The sequence below is a fragment of the Kogia breviceps genome, chromosome 4 (assembly GCF_026419965.1).
Source record: "Kogia breviceps isolate mKogBre1 chromosome 4, mKogBre1 haplotype 1, whole genome shotgun sequence".
Taxonomy (NCBI): Eukaryota; Metazoa; Chordata; class Mammalia; order Artiodactyla; family Physeteridae; genus Kogia; species Kogia breviceps.
The window spans coordinates 14237630-14242261 of NC_081313.1; the positions used below are offsets into that span (position 1 = coordinate 14237630).

At 50.8% G+C, this 4632-nt stretch overlaps 1 pseudogene; it reads left to right on the top strand.

Moving 5' to 3' along the window:
• The first annotated feature begins 335 nt into the window (after nt 1-335).
• LOC131754952 (cell division cycle protein 20 homolog pseudogene) lies at nt 336-1923 on the top strand (annotated as a pseudogene).
• Nucleotides 1924-4632: the final 2709 nt, after the last annotated feature.

Here is a 4632-nt window from a genome sequence, read left to right on the forward strand (position 1 = left end):
AACTCAGCCCGTGTACCACAACTACTGAGTCCGTGTGCTACAACTACTGAAGCCCGCGCGCCTAGAGCCCGTGCTCCACAACAGGAGAAGCCATGACAACGAGAAGCCCATGCACCGCAATTTAGAGTGGCCCCCGCTCGCCGCAACTAGAGAAAGCCCGCGCGCAGCAACGAAGACCCAACACAGCCAAAAAAAAAAAAAAAAAAGTATCATCTGGAAGCCTTTATAAACAAATCTTTCGGTGTTTTTGAAGTCTGTAAAATACAAGCAAATTAGAGCCGTGTAATATCCTTAAAACTGTTACAATCATTTTCTTTTCTAGATGCAAACATTTAATGCTGATCCTAAGGTCTGGGATCGGAGGCTGCTTTGACCTGACGGTGAGAGGCGGCTGCGCCGAGCGAACTGGGGACGCTCCCTCGGCCCAGTTCGCGTTCGAGGGGGACCTGCACTCGCTGCTGCAGCCGGCTACACCCATGCCCAACGCAGCCCCTGCGCGCTGGCAGCGGAAGCGAAGGAAGCCTCGGGCCGGGCCCCTCGCCTATGCAGGCAGCCAGCCAATCCCACAGCGCCGGGAGGACCCCGGGGCCGAACTCCCGGCAAATCCAGCTCCAAGATTCAGACCACTCCCAGCAAACCTGGAGGCGATCTCTCTATCCCCCCGTCGCAGTGCTTCTCGGATGGAGGTCGCTAGCTTCCTCCCGAGCAAGGAGAACCAGCCCGAAGACAGACAGACGCCCACCAAGAAGAAACATCAGAAAGCATGAGCTTTGAACCTGAACGGGTTTCATGTGGAGGAAGCCAAGATCCTTCTGCTCAGTGGAAAACCACAAAATGCCCCAGAGTGTTACCGGAACAGACTGAAAGTGCTCTATAGCCAGAAGGCCACGCCCAGCTCCAGCAGGAAGCCCAGCAGTTACATTCCTTCCCTGCCAGACATCCTGGACGCCCCGGAAATCCGGAATCACTACTACCTGAACCGTGTGGATTGGAGCTCTGGGAATACACGGGCTGTGGCTTTGGACAACAGTGTGTACTTGTGGAGTGCTAGCTCTGGTGACATCCTGCAGCTGCTGCAAATGGAGCAGCCTGGGGACTATACATCTTCTGCGGCCTCGATCACGGAGGGCAGCTGCCTGGCTGTGGGTACCAGCAGTGCTGAGGTGCGGCTATGGGACGTGCAACAGCAGACACGGCTTCGGAACACGGCCATTCTGCCCGAGCGGGCTCCCTCGGTTGGAATGGCTGTATCCTGTGGAGTGGTTCACGCTCTGGCCACATCCCACCCCAGGATGTTCGGGCAGCAGGACACCATGTGGCCACACTGAGTGGCCACAGCCAGGAAGTGTGTGGTCTGCGCTGGGCCCCAGATGGACGACATTTAGCCAGTGGCGGCAACGATAACTTGGTCGACGTGTGGCCTAGTGCTTCTGGAGAGGGTGGCCGGGTCCTCTGCAGACACTCACCCAGCATCAAGAGGCTGTCAAGGCTGTAGCTTGGTGTCCCTGGCAGCCCAAGGTCCTGGCAACTGGGGGGGGCCACAAGTGATCGACACATTCGTCTCTGGAACGTCTGCTCTGGGGCCTCAGTGCTGTGGATGCCCGTTTCCAGGTGTGCTGCAGCCTCTGGTCTCCCCACTACAAGGAGCTCATCTCAGGCCGTGGCTTTGCCCAGAGCCAGCTGGTTATTTGGAAGTACCCAACCATGGCCAAGGTGGCTGAGCTGAAAGGTCACACAGCCCGGGTCCTTAGTCTGACCATGAGCCCAGATGGGGCTACAGTGGCATCAGCAGCAGCAGATGAGACCCTGCGGCTTTGGCGCTGCTTTGAGTTGGACCCTGCCTGCCAGCGGGAGTGGGAGAACGCCAGCACAGCCCAAAGCAGCCTAATCCACCAAGTACCTGTTAAGGACCAACTCATCTAATAAAGTCACGTCTCCCTCTTAAAAAAAAAAAAAATGATCCTAATATGTGACCTTCCCTTGAATGTTCAGTATCCTAAAAATTAATTTGCCATTTGTCTTGTAAATGATTTTCAAAAATTGTATACATTATGGTATGCTTGAATACATTACCAAATTTATCTGTATTTCTTTCCTGTCATTCACTGTTTAGAAGAAACAACATACTCACAAAACAGTTCATGGAATATAAAAAGCCAAAATTCTTGTGACATTAAATACTGAAGCTTTGTATTAATTACTCCAATATATATCTTTATATGATTATAGTTTACAATATCCCTGAGCATATGAACTATGACTGACTTATTTATCCCCAATTCTAACCATATTTCCAGACCTAGGCAGGCACTGAGCATGTGTTCAATAAGTGTTTGTTTAGAGAATTAATGTAAGTCTGAAAGAAATGGCATTGAAGTGCACATGTTTGTTATAGACTGAAAGTTTATGTCCCCCCCCAATTCATATGTTGAAATCTTAATGTAAAAAGTGGGGGCCTTCCCTGGTGGCGCAGTGGTTGAGACTCCGCCTGCCGATGCAGGGGACGCGGGTTTGTGCCCCGGTCCGGGAAGATCCCACATGCCGCGGAGCGGCTGGGCCCGTGAGCCATGGCCGCTGAGCCTGCGCGTCTGGAGCCTGTGCTTTGCAACGGAAGAGGCCACAACAGCGAGAGGCCCACGTACCGCAAAAAAAAAAAAAAAAAAGTGGGGTTTTTGGGAGGTGATTAGGTCATGATGCTGGAGCCCTTGTGAATGGGATTAGCATGCTTAGAAAGGAGACCCAGAGTACAAGAATGTACACTCTTGTGCTTTTGAAAAGGATACATAATTTAAATAGCAGAGATAAACTCATTGCCAGAAGAATTAAGTGAATTTGGAAGTAGATCCTTCCCTAATGGAATCTGAGATGAGACCTCAGCTCTGGCAGAAACTATGATTGCAGCCTTTTTTTGTTTTTTGTGGTACGCGGGCCTCTCACTGTTGTGGCCTCTCCCTTTGCGGAGCACAGGCTCCGGACGCGCAGGCTCAGCGGCCATGGCTCAGGGGCCTAGCTGCTCTGCAGCATGTGGGATCTTCCCGGAACGGGGCATGAACCCGTGTCCCCTGCATTGGCAGGCGGACTCTCAACCACTGCACCACTAGGGAAGCCCAGATTGCAGCCTTTTGAGACCATAAGCAGAGGACCCAGAGAAGCCATGCCAGACTCCTCCCACAGAAGCTGGGATTGGAACCAAGATGGCGGAGTAGAAGGATGTGCTCTCACTCCCTCTTGCAAGAACACCAGAATCACTACTAGCTGCTGGACAATCATCGACTGGAAGACACTAGAACTCACCAAAAAAGATACCTCTCATCCAAAGACAAAGGAGAAGCCACAATGAGATGGTAGGAGGGGCACAATCACAGCAAAATCAAATCCAATAACTGCTGGGTGGGTGACTCACAGACTGGAGAACACTTACACCACAGAAGTCCACCTACTGGAGTGAAGGTTCTGAGCCCCAAGTCTGGCTTCCCAACCTGGGGGTCTGGCAACGGGAGGAGGAATTCCTAGAGAATCAAACTTTGAAGGCTACTGGGAATTGATTGCAGGACTTCGACAGGACTGGGGGAAACAGACTCCACTCTTGGAGGACACACACAAAGTAGTGCGCACATCGGGACCCAGGGGAAGGAGCAGTGACCCCAGGGGAGACTGAACCAGACCTACCAGTTAGTGTTGGGGGGTCTCCTGCAGAGGCGAGGTGTGGCTGTAGCTCAACGTGGGGATGAGGACACTGGCAGCAGAAATTCTGGGAAGTACTCCTTGGCCTGAGCCCTCCCAGAGTCCGGCATTAGCCCCACCAAAGAGCCCAGGTAGGCTGCAGTGTTGGGTTGCCTCAGGCCAAACAACCAACAGGGAGGGAACCCAGCCCCACCCATCAGCAGTCAAGCAGATTAAACTTTTACTGAGCTCTGCCCACCAGAGCAACAGTCAGCTATACCCACCACCAGTCCCTCTCATCAGAAAACTTGCGTAAGCCTCTTAGATAGCCTCATCCACCAGAGGGCAGACAGCAGAAGCAAGAAGAACTATAATCCTGCAGCCTGTGGAACAAAAACCACATTCACAGAAAGACAGACAAGATGAAAAGGCAGAGGGCTATGTACCAGATGAAGGAACAAGATAAAACCCCAGAAAAACAACTAAATGAAGTGGAGATAGGCAACGTTCCAGAAAAAGAATTCAGAATAATGATAATGAAGATGATCCAGGGCCTCGGGAAAAACAACGGAGGCAAAGATCGAGAAGATGCAAGAAATGTTTAACAAAGAACCAGAAGAATTAAAAACAAACAAACAGAGATGAACAATAAAATAACTGAAATGAAAACTACACTAGAAAGAATCAATAGCAGAATAACTGAGGCAGAAGAACGGATAAGTGACCTGGAAGGCAGAATGCTGGAATTCACTGTCATGGAACAGAATAAAGAAAAAAGAATGAAAAGAAATGAAGATGGCCTAAGAGACCTCTGGGACAACATTAAACGCAACAACATTCGCATTATAGGGGTCCCAGAAGGAGAAGAGAGAGAAAGGACCGGAGAAAATATTTGAAGAGATTATAGTCGAAAACTTCTGGAACATGGGAAAGGAAATAGCTACCCAAGTCCAGGAAGCTCAGAGAGTC